We start from the raw sequence: 17,395 nt of genomic DNA, 5'->3' as shown, positions 1-17,395 counted from the left end.
CTTTCCCAACCCAGCATCACAATGTTGGCAAACCTGGGGGCGCATGCTGCTCCCATAGCCACCCCTTTAGTTTGCTGGTAAAATTCACCTTCAAAACAGACAAAATTAATTCCATCAACTTTACCATAAATACAGAAAGATCATTAAAAACAGGAATTTATGAACATCAGTATGATATTACCAAGAAAAAGGACACTAATGCTCTTTACAGGCACTCATTGGTATGCCCAAACTTTAGGAAATTTAAGTTTGTGATTTTGGAAAGGATTAAAATTACCCCGAGGGGAGGTGACTGTCAAAGGAAGTTTCTTAAAAGGGAGCTAGTATGGCAATTAAAATTGAATTCCACATTTTTGCCAGGATTAAATGATTAAGTGTCCATAGGATCCATTTTGAAAGAAAGGACTGATGTTTCAAGTTAGAATGGGAAGGGTATGCAAGTTTTAAATAATGAATGCAGTTTAAATATAAAAAGTGTGTGCTGATTCATGGAGTTATCTGATGAAGTCTCTGTGAGATGAAAGCACTTATGGAACATTGTGGTTATTATTAAAGAATGTTTTAACGCAACACTTCTGTTGTGTTTGGTTCTTTTTTATTTTTATTTTTTGTTTAGATATGGAGAAAGCCAGAGTAACCAGTGTCACAAATGCTGATTGGAATGCCAGAGGGTTTTCTCAGACCTATCCCATTACAACATGCTGACACAACTGATAAGCTGGGTGAGCAAAGAGGTGTGGCTTGAGTATGTCTCCATCTTGAACCCTTACAGCAGCCAATCCTCATTTTTCCCTTCTCACCAGCACAGTGATCTCTCTCGGAGATCAAGCCCACAGCAGGACTTGAGGAAGTTTCCCAGCATGCTCCATAACTGCCAAGAGGGGATATCCATCCTACATACCTGTATTATCATCCACGTGAGACATACCTGTATTATCATCCATGTGAGTCATTAATCAAACTAAGGTCACTTGATCTGTAATCAAGGATTTATCTCTGTATGCCAATGATGCAGGCAAAAGTTCTGTGTTACCAGTGCAAAGATAAGAGAACACCCTAGGACACACAAATATCTCAGAATACTGACAATAACCATACCAAATATTTTTCAAACATGGAGTCTTCATTTCTAAATGTGGGTGTTATGTTTGGTGTGCAACTGTATCTTTTCTAAGATACAAAAATATTTAATAAGCATATTTTCCTTGATTATTATATCTAAGCATAAATTGACTCTGAAGGTGGTATTATAAAATGTCAGTACAGGCAACAGATGAATGCAGTTTGTAAAGATTAGCAAGTTAGAGCATAATACAAATATGTCTATATGAAATTATCAGTTACATGGCGAAAGAAAGAAAACCTGGCAAACCAATAGGAAAGTAAAATGTGCTATTTTTGTTGTGCAAGACTTGAAGTTTTCTGAACTGTGCAATTCTTAAATTACAAGGTTATATATCGGTCTTCTACCTATAAGTCTGGTTTGTAATGCTGAGCTTCATTTACTTTACAGGTTGTGATGAATGCAATAGAACACGAACTCACTTCAAAATTCCTGTTTCTCATATAAAGTGCCAGTGCCGTTGTATTTGTCGCTCACATAATTGTACTGATGGTGCATTTTTTTCTTTTGACCTTACTAAAGCTGATGATTTAGCAAGTCAGTCAGTCAATTGCATAAGTACTAGGTAAAAGATAAGGCATCATAATACCTGCCAGTTTATACGTAATACTAGTGCAAACTCTGTCATATGTGCATTCATTCAACCTAGCCATACATAATTCATGGTAACAGTATTTTTCATCACTAAACTATTACTGCCATTGTGAATAGGACCTGGCAGCTTTTCCTTGACAGTTTAAATGGGCTGCATGTCTTATCTATGGTCATGTCTCTTTCCAGTTTCTAAAAAGCTTTTTCTGCAATCGTCTTCACTTGTATTTTGTTTTGGGTGGCTGCTTCATCCATCCTACTAACCTCTCTAAATTGTAGCAATAAAGTATTAAAGCATGAAAGTGACAGCTCTGAGGAGTATGAATTTTCAAACAGTTAGGTTTTACAAGACACTAAGGCACCAATCTCTGTTCATTCAGCTATTTCATTATTAGGCATTTATGTTGACGATGCAGTCTGATGATTTATGGTGACAAGAAACAGATGAAGAGGCTGGCTGACTGGGCCTGTGTTCTGATTATGCATTCATGAATTGGAAGCTGGAGTGTTTTCGTGTGTGTGCAATGTGACCACTTGTTTGAGATATTTTGACAATAAAATGTAATAGATTTCTGATTTTTGCACTATTAATTTTTCTGATTAGCTTATTAGATATTAACATCAAGGTACCAGCATAATTATCCAATATGTTAAATGGTGATATTTGTTAATGGAGAAGGAGAAGAAATATAGAGCATGTCAGGAACGAAGTCAAAGTGATATTAAATAGTGTAAAAGAGTAAAACAGACCATGCTTATTACTTGCTGGAAATGCATTAAAAAATGCTTCATATTCATTATTTAAGGCTTAAAGTTCTGCATTCACTTATTTTCTTCTGGTCCCGAAGCAGCTCTCTGCAAAATTATTCAAAAATAAAATTTTAGTATCAAATTCCTGATTTTCATGTTTAGATTTTCTGTCTTCTTATGTTAGAATGTCCTTATTTATACATACACCTGCACTTCTAAGTTCTAAACTAAGTTTGCTTTATGTGAAAATAACTACGGTGCATTTCAAAATATTAATGGCAAAAATTAAAACTTGTCATACAATAATGTCACATTTTATTAAAAAATACAAGGACATGGTTTGGACTGTTAACCACTGTGCCTGTTGTTGTAAACAAAGCATATACCAACAGAAAAAGTCTGGCCACTAAAGTACCATTGAGTGGCCAAGCTTTCTATTGATATTTGCTGAGATAGAGAGAACATGATAGAATAAAAATCATGAACATTCGGCAAAATTAAACAAAGAGAAATGTACTGACTTTCCTTATATTTTTGCACTGTCAGTCTTAAAAACTATTTTTTAACTGGTAAAAAGTAAACAGCAACTGAGATTCTGTTTCCTCAGTTTCTTCTCCTGTACTGCACTGATCCATGAAAGTCCCACACTCATGTCCAATACATCAGGGAAGTGAATCCACAAGACTGAATTGCTCTTATACAAATAAATTATCTACGAAATGCAAGCAATTTCTCTCTTACATAATGTAACTGTATAATAGTACTCCTGTTTTGGGGTGTCTCAAGATTCAAAAATGTCTGGCTTTGTTTAGTCACTTGGGATTTGCCCTTGTGATCAAACCAAACAGACAGTAGATAAATCCTGATATACCCACACACAGTGGTGGATTATTACTTAATTAAAACCTAGCTCAAGGTCTGTGCGTGTGCCCAGTAGACTGTGTCTGTCTATTGCTGACTAAAAGGAATATCTGTGCCAAAATGCACAAGCTGCTGCATTATTCATAACATTGTTTGCAAAACTATGCCTCAGAACAGAATTATAAGTCCATTTCAGGAATTTTATTGAATGTACAACATAGCACTCCTTTGTGAAGACTGCCTCAAACTATATTCAAGTAAAAAGTCCATCTTTGTAAAGACGGACACACACATATGCGTGCACACAGACACATACACGCAACATGTTTGTTTATATTTTAACATGTACAATTTTGTACTTTAAGCACTATTCATTTAAAAACAAGTGCTTTTATCACATGGAAATATATTCATAAAAAATGTATTAATATAATAATTGTAAAATGGGAAAAAAGACAGGCAAGATACAGAGCAGTATTTGTAGTCATTCTGCAAATGTTTTACAACTGTCTGCACTGCCTGCAAATGACAGTAGCCAAGCTGCAATTCATAGAAGCTAGCTATTATGTTAGCATGTGATGACCACAAGCAAACATAAGCAAATGAAGGCAAAAATGAGATGCAAGTGAGACACTGTTTCATAGCAGCCTGGGTACTGGTTGAACCAACTATGCTTCTTCCTGTAATTATATACACAAGCAGAGGCCAATCTAATAAAGTTGTGCTGAAGTAATGTTTGCACAATCACAAATACATTTACAATATTAAAGAAAGCACTTTGTTAAAACAACTGTCCTTTATTTTCACTGAGTAATCACAGAAAGTAGATAATCTTGCAGAGAGTTGATACGATATGTAAATATTAGCAGAGTAGAAAATTAAATGCGAATTGATTTAATAGAAACTATGAAAGGGAAACATCAGCTAAGAAGTGTGGGTCAAAGTAGAAATGATGCAGGTGAGGAGGGAGTTAATGTGTCCAGTACAGAAGCACTGGCAGTCAGATTTCTGATGAAGGTGTCTTCAGAGATGTACTCTGAAGATAGGGAAAGACGAGACTTCTATAAGGTGAAGAAGGCATTGCTAGTGTGGGTACACGAATGGAGATGGAATGGTCAGAACAGTGCAGTTCAGTTTGGGGTGTTTGGAGTGAAAGAGTTAATTGAAAGAGGTTTTGGAGGTTGGAGGGGGTACTTTTAGTATGGAGTTCACTGTAAGATATAGAAAGGCACCTGGTTAAAATAGTTTGAAAACAAGACACACTAGGAGTAGCTTGACTCTTTAGAAAATTGGTAGTCATTTGGTTACAGAAAGTGTGATGCAGTGGTGTTCCTGAACGTAGGGATTAGAAACAAATCGGCAGATTTTGTTTTCAGTGGACTGTAGAATGTTTGATTTTATATATATATATATATATATATATATATATATATATATATATATATATATATATATATAGGCAGTGGCTATGATGAGGAGCCCATATTCAAGATGAACAAGGAGGACTTCTTTGCCTATTGCAGCTCTAACTGCTTTGGAAAGAAAGGGAGTGATTTTATAGGACAAGAATAAAACAGAACTGATGTTTTTCCTGGTGTTTTCAATGTGACTTTGGAAGTTAACTGACTGGTCTTGCCATAAACCTAAGTATTTAAATATGTGGTTGCTTCTATTGGGCAACTGTGGAGATCTGAGATGCTGAGATTTATATATATATTTTTTTCAGTTTTTGTGAGGTTCCAAATATTATACTTTTTTGTTTTAGAGAGGATTAGGAGTAGTTTATGGTTGTTTCAGCAAGAATTAAGGTATTTGGAAGTCATACTGAAGCTGGGTTTTTAATAGCTGAAATGGAGGGACTAGATCAAAAAATAATCATGTTATCTGCACAAAGAGTAATAGGAAGGTTACAGAGATAAGACAGCAGCTTGTTAATAAAAACTGAAAGCAAAAGTGGGTTGAGTACGGATCCCTGGGGCACTCTTCTGGTAAGGGGTGATGGCAGCAACAAAGATAGATGTATTTTGACTCTGAAATACCCATTTGTTAAGAAACATTGCAACCAGGTGACAATGTTGGGGTGAACAGATTTGCTGGAGGGGTGAAGGACCAGGAAGTTATATCAAAAGCTTTCCTTTATCCATGTTGAGAAGGATCTCATCTACAAGTGACCATAGTGCTGTCATTGTGTTCCAGGTAGCCCAGAATCCATGCTTTTCAAGTGTGAGGAAGTGGCACTGCTGAATGTAAGTGGTTCTAGATTAGTTTTTCAAGTACTTCCCAGGAGTAGTGAGTGAGGGGGGAGAAAGGGTGCGAGTGGGAGGTATCTACTGGCCGAGTCTGTGTGGGAAGGAATTTAACCAGAGCAGTTTTCTATATGTCTGGCATTGCATTTCGAATTAAGCAGATGTTATGAATACGTAGAAGAGGTGTGACAAGTTAGTCTTTGCAGAGTGATGAAAACAAAGGAAGTAGGCTGTCTGCACCAGGGGGTCCATCCAGGGGTATGTTTTCTAGGAAGTGATTTTTTTTTTTTTGTGTGTAATTTTCTTAAAATAGAAGAGGGGATAAAAGGATGGTCTCTAGATGAGGTGGAGTTTGCAGTACTCAGTAAGTGGCTAAATTCTTTGAGAAAGCCAGAGACTGAGTGTTAGCCTTGGGAGGTCTGGATGGTGATAGGAAAGGAGGCGAGATCAGTAGCTTCATTGTGTATGAGAAGATTTACTTCCTGCCAAAAATGTTTGCCTAGAAGAGCAAGTTGTTTTCCTTGACTCCTACCACTTTTCTTGTAATCATAATACTGCAGATTCTCATTCATCAATGACACTCAGGAATCGTCCAGTAAAGCCACATGTTGAACCAACAAAAATCCTTGCTACCTCAGTACTTCTGAATTAAATCAATAAACTTCTACCATGCATACACATTCACTAAAAGTCAGACAGTAAATGATTTTCTCAAAAATCACTAATTATTTCCACTGATGCTGTAATAACTTCCCATTACAAATGGCTGCTTACAGTAGTCACCAAAGCCATTGCAATATGTCTATCAGATGAATAAAGCAAACATTTCTTGAAGTGATCTCAATAATCTTAACTCATTTAAAAGTGTTTCTTATAATGTTTCCACATTTCTGTTTTTTTTACTTTAAATAGTCTCTAATTTTGTATATGCAAATAAGGCCCTTTTAAATTTATCTCTATGAATTGCAGTAACACAAAAAAGCATAAGGCACCTTATGCATGTAATCAGTCTCACTGCTGTTATGTACATAAACACTCATCTTCAGGTACACTTTTGCTGTAAGTGCTTTTATCAAAATGGCTGCTCTTTTACTTAAGAGTGAATCACCTCAGCGACTGTACTTACATATAGCACTGCTGTTCATGGATTACTGCTATAAAACTTCAGACACGGGACTCTGAATACTGCTGACAGCTTCTACATATAATACTTTATATCTTAGTTGCACTGAAAGAAGGGCTGAGCCAGGAAACCTTATTAGTTACAGCCAAGCACCAAGCATATATACAAAAACGGAATGCAGATATATACAAAGATGTACAAATGCCACACAAAACAAGTGTAGCTACATAGAAAACCTGCTAACTACATTAAAATGTACTAACAGATGCACATTTGCCCAACTACCAAATATCAAAAAGTGAGAGTGGCAAACAATACCGAAGTTTAAAACGCCACCTGAAGATCTAGTTAGTTGGACATCTGCGACTACAACTGCAGAAGTCTGAGGGAAGAAAAGGAAAGAAATTGAGAATGAGAGGCTATAAGCTCTATAATGTTTGTGTGTTGTGGCTGAGGGGTGTTGTTGACAGTCTGAAACAGAGTATTCAGCCTACTTTGCCTGAAGCAATAGGACTTGTATATGTGTCGACATGCAACTTGAGTTGCTTTTTGAACTGATTGCATTTATTGATATGCCTAGTTTGTGTTAGAAGATAGTTCCAACATGCTAGCACAATATTATTGAAGGAATTTTTTTTAATAATGCGAGATTTAACTGAAAACTGTGGAATTATAAAATGTGATCCACCTGAACCCCAAGGTTGTAAAGAGAAGATTTAATTGGGAGTTTGCTTTAAAATAAGTATCAACTATTATATCTAAATTTAAAAGTGAGACTGTGAGAGTGGGCCTATATAGAGAATCTTGCGTAGTATAAAAGAGCCATCTGGCTTTCTGTAGGAAGGCATAATGAAGATCACTAGTGTATAAATGGAAACATTATTTACTCCGGATTGGAGTATACTACTATTTTGGTCATAAAGCAGTACAACAAGAGGTAGGGACTACTTAAGTTTAAGAATCAGAAAACTATTGACTAATGATATCCTACTTGAAAGGTGAGATGATTTGGAAGGGAGTATGCAGCTTTTAGTTGTTCTTTTTAGTGATGCATGTACGAGTTTTCCAAGTGAGTATGACATTGAGGGTTGCTCCTAGATTTTATATTGCTGAATCATTTGTATGATGGTGTTATCTGGCAATGAAAGAAATTCATTTTCCCCCTGGAATATCATTACTGGATGCCAAATAACATGGAATCAATTTTAGATGCATTCACTGAAAGTTCTCCAGGAGTAACCCAGCTGGACAATGTTGAACATTATTTGAAGATATGTTTGAACTTTTAATGGAGGCTACCATTTGAAATGTTGGGGTCCACTAGAGAGAGTCCTGAAACACAGATACTGAATGGCAAAAAAGCAGACTTACATATACCAAGTTCTAGATGGCCCATCTCAAAATAATCCCATTTCTTCAAGGTATGGTGATCTCAAAGTTGGGTATATTTAAGTTTTGGGGATGCAGTCGGGCTTGACCCCTGTAACAAAAGTTTAAGTTTGAGGAGTACTCTTCAATAATTTCTTTTTTTCCATTTTTTTTTTTTTTTTTTTTTGGCTGGTCATCACTTGGCATTTCAAGTGCTGAATATAAATGGATTCTGACAATGCAGATAAAGCTCCTGTCCTCAATGCAATTGTTAGTAATAAAAAAAAATGAAATTATAATGGTTAGATTCAGTTCACTTTATGTATTTTACTTGTCCTAGATATGCTGTTGTATTTATATTTCATTTTGAAGTTTGATGTTTTATTATCTATAGTTTTAAACTCAACTTTAAGAATTTATTAATGTCGAATTATTAAGTTTTGATGACTGGTTGGCTGTGTCTTTGGTTTTAAAAATAATGGATTGAATTAACTTGTTTTTTATATCAAACTGAAAAAGGGTATTTCACCTGAATGCTTTGTGTATGGAGTTAATTGCTTTTTTCTATCAAAATATTTTTTGCTTCATGATGTTGACAGTCTGGTTCTTTTGAAAAGTAGTTTTGCCTTTTTACTGTTGACTACTTTTCCACGAGATCCATTCCTTTTTTGTAACTGTTCATTTTGAGTGCCAACATTTTAATAGTGAGTCTTAAAAGGAAGACTATACTTTGTGCTCTATCACTAGGCTGATCACACAGCAAAAGTTAGAATGTTGACTGCACAATCTTGCAAGTAAGAATTGTGAGTTTGTCAGAATATAACTGTTCAAGTAAGAGTTAGTATAAGGTGTATGTTTTCTTTTAGTGTTGGGTTAGTGATAGTGTTACGGTTAAGGTCAGAGTTAGGGTTAGCACACATGAGTAAGGTGGCATAGGAGTGACAAGTGTCTGATTCTATTTGTTGCATCAAATGAGGTTTTAAACCTAAGCTCTGAATGCAGTGACTGGTTTCCATGATTCACTTAACAGTCACAAAATGACCATTTCTAATAAACATGGTAGAACATATGGCTTGGATTTGCGGTTCTGAGTCTGAGCAAAAGATATAAATAAACGTTTCTTTCATTTCTAAAATTCAAACGTAACTTGAAATGTTATACAATAATTTTGCCCCTAAAAGGTAAAAAAATTACTTATTACAATTACAAAAAGAAAAAAACTGAAAATCTTAGCAGAGACAATCAAAAAGAAATACATGAAATATCTTGAGACCAAGCAACAGAAGTATTACAATAGTAAATGTCATTCTAATCACTGTATATTTGATATCCAAAAACAAATCAGGGAGGTGAAAGTGTAGATAGGAAAATAAAAACAGCTTGACTGTAGATCCACCCCTAACAAATCAAGCCATTTTGGGACTATAATAATCATTTATACTTATATATTGTTACTAATACTGAAAAGTTTTTATACAAGATTTGTTTTATTTATTTTTGAGGTGTGGTTGTGCTTTTTTTCTAATTGCTATCATGTTTTCTTCAAAACTAAAAACATTTAGGTTTCCAGTACTTAGTTGTTAATTTCTGTGTGAACTCGAGAGTCAAACACAATAGGTGCTTTTACAGTATAAATTCTATTGCATAAAAGTGAACACAGGCACTTTTGCACACATATATACAGGCCTGATTGAGACCCAGATGACTCTGGATCACCTGGGTGTAGTGGTGAGTCTGAGAGGCTGACATCAGCTGGTTATTCCTGGAGAGAGGGAGGAAGAACAGGGAAGAGGAACATATTCCAGCATACCACCCCACTCATTCCCTTTTGAAGGCTGATAATGTATGGGGGGGGGCAGTGTTATATACAAGAGAAAAATGGCACTGCATAAGCAAATAAAAAAATGGATGATATGTTAGAGTGCCCATCATTTGCCAATGCCTTGGAAAATAACTGCATCTGCAGGATTATAGGTTAGGTCATATGGGAAAATTACACTGATACATTGACTGTATTTTATATATCGTATGTCATGGGCAGTCTTCTTCTCCATTTGGCTGCTCCCGTTAGGAGTCACCACAGAGGACCATCAGTCCACAGAATGAGTGGTAGTAGAGTTTTTTTATGGTGTTGAGTTGCTAGCCCAGTGACCAACCTTCCTCAGAAGGCAAACACATGCACACCTAAGGCCAATTTACAATGTCCATCCAATCCACCTGCATGTCTTCAGAATCAGGTTGAAACCAAAGCACCCAGAGGAAACCCACGCAAACACAAGGAGGGCATGTAGACTCTGCATAGAAGGCACTCCAGTTGAGAATTGAACTGGAGAACCTCTTGCTGTGAACTGACATTGCTAATCGCTGTACCACCATTCTGCCATCATGGACAGTAGTAGTTTACAAAATAAAAAAAGATAGCTGGGTGCATAACACCCATGATGAAAAACTGCCCAATCCTTGTAGGTTCACTGGTGCCAGGAACTGAGAAAATGACAGTGTATAATCCTGAATACAAGAAACAGTCCTACAATAGGACCAGGCTAGACCCAGCGGGAGGATGGCCCCCTTTGTAGAAGGAAGTAGTAGTCCACAAAAATGTCAAAAATTCATTGGCCAGAAAAGAGCAATAAAGGTGATAGAGTGGACTACTGAGAATAAGAAAGAAATTATGTAATATTACTGTTATGCAAGAAGCCCAAAATTTCCAGATAGAAAATGCACAAAATGATTGAGAGAAATTAGCGGAGGAAAAATACTTGTATAAAAAAACCTGCCAGAAGTTTCAAATAAAAAATGGTGTTCATTAATACAATAGATTTATAAAAAAAACATTATATAGACCAATAAAATCTTGAGCTGTTTTGGACTGAGGAAATGTGAAAATATAAAGAGCAAAATCTATAGATTTTTAAAAGATATAAAAAAGAAATAAGGACATGGAAAAGGGAGATCTGATATGGTGCAATATTTATGTAAAGGAAAAAGCCAAATTAATCAAACAAAAAAGCAGCCCCAAAAATATTCAAAGAGAAATACAGGCAAAGGCATCCTGATATGGAAAATTTTCACAATAAAAAAAAATTAAGATCATAAAGAGGGAACATATAACATAAGAAGTAGAAATTAAAAAAATAGAAGCTGAAGTTATAGAATACCTGCAAAGTGAAGGATTTAGTGTAGACAGTCTAACATGTTATATCACAGCATGATAGAACAATGAGTCCCAAAAGACAGGAGGAGCAGAAGACATCAGAAGAAGAAATATGGAAATGGGAAAGAAAAGAGAATTAATATGGTGTAATACGTATGCAAAGGAGAAAGCAAGTCTAATCAAAACAAAAAGAGGAGGAACAAAATATTTGAAGGGAAATATAGGCAAAGGCATGCAGATATGGAACATTTTACAATATAAAAAATAAGAAAACAGAGGAAAAGTAGGAAAGAGGATTAGTAATAGAGAAGTTAAAGAAATAGAAGCAGAGGTTATGGATTACCTGTCAAATGAAGGATTTAATATAGAAAATCTAATTTTGATAACATCACAGCAGGATAGATCAATGGATCCCTAGATAAAAGAAAAACATATGGAAGATGAAACATCTGATCAGTTGCCATATGAAGATACAGAAAGTCAATAAAACCAAAAAAATAGAATATATTACTGTGTAGCTAAATTAATAACTGATAAAGTTTTAACACAAATACACAGGTCAGTAAGGGAAAGGAAGGGAAATCAAATCTCATCGTGGAAGTACTGAATAGAGAAAAATATAAAGCAACAGAAAAAAGAAGTGTCACTGTTAGAAGAGTATAGATGGGGAAACAGATCAACAAAACTACTCAAAGATAGATATGATAAAAGTAATGCACAGTATGAGAAATTATCAGGATCTATCATGTGCCATCACAAAATATAAACTAAAAATATCAAACCAGGCAGAAAAGCATAGACGATACGCAGATAAATATAAAGCAAAAATACAAAATGAACAATTTATTGATGACCCAAAAAAAGTTTTATAGAGAAATAGAAAACACAGCAAAAGGAATTGAACCACCAGCAAAAAAGAAATGGAACATTTTGCATAAATAACTATGAAGATCCTGTGGACCAAAACAAGGATACTAAATGCATAGAAGTACAAGAAAGAAGAGGCTCAGATGTAGAAGATGTGAACTAAGATGAAGTAATGGCCAGAGAGATTGAAACAAGTTTAAGAAAGCTCCTAAGTGGAAAACAATAGGCCAAAACACAGTACCTAACTTCTGACTAAAGTATTAACATCTTTACATGAAGATTTAGTCATGTGTAAGAACCACCTGTATGTGCACCCCAAACGGACACAAAACTGGTAAAAAACAGGAAAAACAATTCTCCTACTTAAGAATGAATCTTCACGCTTTCCTATAGACCAATAACTTGTCTTGCTATAAACTATACAGTGGAATTGATGCCTATAGAGTTTATAGTTATTTGGAAGAAACCACAATCATGCCAACAGAACAAAAGGGTAAGAAAAAGAAAGTCAAATGCAAAAAGGATCATTTAGAGAACTGTAAAAAGGGGAAGAATCTACAGTGGATATAAAAAGTTTACACACACCTGTTAAAATGCCAGGTTTTTGTGATATAAAAAATGAGACCACAATAAATCACTTCAAAACCTTTCCCACCTGTAATGTGAAATATAACCTGTACAATTCAATTGAAAAAAAAAAATCTCATTGAAATTGCTACAACCAGTGACTATAGTGTCTTATGAATAGAGAGACACACGGTCATAAAATACAAGGACTTGCAGGCAGAAACAAGGGCAATGTGGAAGAAAGATACCCCGATAGTCTGAACAGTAGGAGCAAAGGGTCTTATAAAAGAGAATATACAATTGTACTTGGATATGTTACCAATACATGTACCTTCGTTTGAATTGCAGGATTCATTACTGGGCACATTGCAGGTGCTGCAAAGAGCACTTCTGGCTAACAAAGATTGCAAAAATACTAATTTCATGAATTTGAATCATACCTTGACTTAGGAATAAGGTCCATCCCTGTCATGGTATTAGAAATCCATAAGACTTGAAGAAATTAAAATAAAGAAAATAATCCATGCCACAGCAGCAACATGACAATGCTTTTGGATGCCCCAGTCTTATTGCAGGCCCCAGACATGGTCAGATGAAGTCTCACACAGAATCAGTGTGTTCGATAGGCATGGTGAATGAACTGAATCAGGGGAAGCAGCTGAGAGTCAATTATGAGGTAGAATTTGGCAAAATAATATTTTTATAACTTTGCCTTATCCATCCAAGAAGCATGGGAAAAATCATTCAGTCTTGTACCAAAATATGCTTAGCACAGAACAAGAGAAGAACATGTGCTAATAATTAGTTGGTGTCCCAAAAGAACATACTCACACCACTGGCTATTTATTTTAAAACATCTCAGATAATTTTTCAGTAGAAAGCAAAATTACGAGTATGAAGAGAAAAAAATGATTATATCCACCAAAAATGTATTGAGGCTGTGGAATAAGATGAGGTAATAGATTCCTGTCCACACATCATATAAAATTGAGGAAACTATTTTGTACAATGCAAGTCTTTTTTTTTTTTTTTGAGTTGCTATGCTAGGATTTAGTGAGAAGAAACAATGAAAGTGCAGGCATACACATGACTCTATAGTATATTTGTGTTTCGCTGTAATCCTGAACTTGTACTCAGCTGGAATGAGTTTCAGTTTCCTTAATTAATTGCTTTTAGAAATTCTGTCATGGGAATACGAGGATAGAAAATAAATTATAAGAAGCTAGTCTAAGACAGAAAACTGTCCCAGAGAAGAAATAAAACCATGCAAATTATATTTGATAAATAAAGTAGACTGTGTTCCAGGAAAAAAAGTCTTATATGTAGAGAGAGCAATAGAAAATCCAGTATTTATATGGCACTAAAAGAAATGTAATAATGTGTAATCTGAGGAAGGACTGGAGTCTTTATTGTTGGCAGTAGGCTAACAAATTTAGCAGTCTATCTAAATTGGATGTGCACTATATATGCTCTTTGGGAGTTTTGAGAGTTAATGGCAAAGAATGAGACCTCCATGCAATATTTTCTAATCCATCTAGTAAACGATCTTGAAAGAGAAAGTGAGTTTATATGATGCTATTTGGGAGTTTTGAGAGATAATGGCATAAAGAGTGAGATCTCCATGCAATATTTTTTAATCAATCTAGTAAAGAGGATCTTGAAAGAGAGAAAGTGAGTTTATATTAAATTCCAAACTGCATAAATGACAATCTAAGCACATTAAATACCACTTCTAATAATGGACGATATGATGCTTAAGTGATGGCCTTAGCCTGAAGTAGTACAGTAGTCTGTCATATATAGAACTTAAAGAAGAATTTAGTACTGATTTTTTTTGTGTATGAACTGAATAACTGATGCATACATATTCAACAGTAAATATCTGTTTTCAGGATATTATAATTTAGAAATATAATTTGATCAGTTTTGGGAGTTGGCAGTTTTCAGAATGTTATAAGGAGCAGTATATACCGGCGTTCATCTTTCAGTTCAATAAATTCGATGACGAGTTTTGTGTCAGAAGCACTGGTGTGGAAGGAATGATTCCTAATTTTTTGTACTATATAATGATTTTTAGATGATCATGCAGAATTAAAGTGAAGTTTGAGCATGATAATACATTTAGGACTATTATGATCATTAGCGAACCGGAGTTCCGCTGTGACGACCCCTAACCGGGAAAAGCTGAAAGACACAACATGATTAATCATATGAGGAAAAGAAGTAAAAAATTAAGGCATAGAGATTTTAATTCCAGAAGTTAGAAAAGAAAAAAATGTTTCTCAGGCTTTTCTAATGTTTTTCTTTTAGTAGCAATGTTGTTCCTTTTGCCAGAATGAGTGCATTTGTACTATCTACATGCTGTCAAGGCTTAGGACTTTGTTTCATTGTAGTAGATATCAATTCTGCAATTACCAACTCTTTCTGAACTTGAGATATCCTCACAGGGGTATATTATGTGCACAATCACAACCAGTGTGTGTGTGTGTGTGTGTGTGTGTGTGTGTGTGTGTGTGTATATATATATATATATATATATATATGAGAAAGGGAGAGAGAGCTAAGAAAACTAAATCACATGTTGTAAGACTATGAAAGTGTTTTAAGTTTAGAAGTTAATCTGATCTTACTTCCTGATCTATGATCCCCACTGACAAAATAAATAGTCATGTCCTATAACAGTATTATTGTGAAAATACTGATACTGCATGCACTTGATAAAGAAGAGATTAAATATAATTTCACATGGATGTTAAACAGCACTAAATGTACAAGGCCAGATTTATGAACTCCTACAATAAATGCCCACTACTTGTTCACTGTTTGAGTAAACAGACAATAGAAGCAAAACTTCTCTTCTTCCTCCTAATTTTAGTTTTCCAGCCTTAAATATCAAGGGAGCTTCACAACAGTTGCCACAAGGTGTAGGCTACACTTAGTATAATCTTTCTTAGTGAACAGAAAACACAAAAAATGCAATAGGGATGTTCTTAAATGTAGAAGGTATACACTAAGTGTAGGCCATCATAAATCTGGCCTACAAGTCCACAATAGGATGAAAACATATATAAATATGTCATGGCTAACAAATGAAATAGATTGTTATAATGTATGTAAAACAATTTTTATGTATTCATTCACTCACTTGATATTCTCCTGAACTCAACTCGTTGAACAGGTTGATTAGATCATATGCTGAGCATTGTTGACTACAGAGATAATTATAGCAGTTAGGAACAGAGATTCATAAACAAACACTGCACATTTACATAGTGCTAATGATGTGACAAGTTTATTTCATGTGACAGCTCACACCTAATAGAGATTTGCATATCCTTCGCACGGCCACTTATTAGCATTTCATTATGTATAGAGTGGGCAATTCATTCGATCTGATTTAACAGAATGGGTTTTATTCAAATAGATATCAATGTGAAAAATCTATACACAGGGACTTGACAACATAAATAGGAATTTTAAACATAAAATTAGAAGAATTAGACAAAATTGTTAAGTAAAAAACACATTTATATACTTTCAATTATAATATGGTAAGTTTACAGAGTTCTGATGCCAAGGTCAGTGAACTCAGTAAGCTTCAATAATAAAATTGATTGGGAGGGTGGCCTAATGGTGGTTGGGAGGGTGGCCTAATGGTTAAAGTATTTGCCTTACAAACACAAGGTGCAGGGTTTGAGTCTCATAAGGGATAATTGGCTAAGCTTAAAATGGCATGAAATGGCAGTTAGCTTAGTACTAACCTATGAAATAAACCTATGAAATAAATAAGTATGGGAAGTCAAATATTTGATCACTGCATTTTCTGACTCCCCAAAAAGCATGTGTAGAATATAGTAGAATCATGAGCAATGAAAATCAAACATATTGTTCACAGACATCATTCTAACACAAGTAATTGGTTGGATATTACCTGCCCTTTTGACACTGGAATATTTTGCTTTTTCAGTAAAGGGCATCTGGGTTAAATATTCCTTGTTTTCATGAGAGTTATTTATTTTTTTAATGGATGTAAGACCTCAAATGGCTATGAAAAGATAAACTCTCAGCACTCAGAATCCCACTAACCTCTAAAGGCCCACCATCTCAGAGGTGTTAAAGTTTTGCATTTCTCATCATACATTTTTTGTGACTTTGCCCAAATAAATGTTAATGAAATACTTATGTTATACTACATTGCAGCAGTGGAAAACCATGTTATGTACTTTTTCAACTTCGATATTTTTAATATGCATCATGAGAAATAGAATCTATACATTCATGGGATTCTGTTGTTTTCACTCTGATAGAATTTCACATGGTCATTTGCTGTTTGTACATGTGCCATAACTTTTACTATGTTCCTTTCTAGGAAATGTATATTAATTTCTATTTCTGATTTCTTACATTATTCTATTCCATTTTAGTTTATATATTGTGAATGATTTTCTTTGGTACTGCTAACCTTGAACATGAATAAACTAGTTCTGCTTTTCTTCAGTCCACTATCAGTTTATTACATTACAAATAATTTGGCACCCACAAACACAGACACAGAATAATTATATCATGCATTCTAAAACAGTATCATGGACACATGCAACTGCATCACTGTAAATCCATGACCAGTAATTTATAAATCATCTTACTCAGCATAGGAAATCATTGCTTTTCTCGAAGTGAAATGATCATCATAGCATAGATGAAAAACTTGTCTGAACCACATACATTCAATGTTATTTAAAAAT

This window comes from Protopterus annectens, chromosome 15.part0, assembly GCF_019279795.1.
Source record: "Protopterus annectens isolate FY-2018-M chromosome 15.part0, PAN1.0, whole genome shotgun sequence".
In the NCBI taxonomy this organism is placed as follows: Eukaryota; Metazoa; Chordata; order Ceratodontiformes; family Protopteridae; genus Protopterus; species Protopterus annectens.
This window is presented reverse-complemented; position numbering follows the sequence as displayed.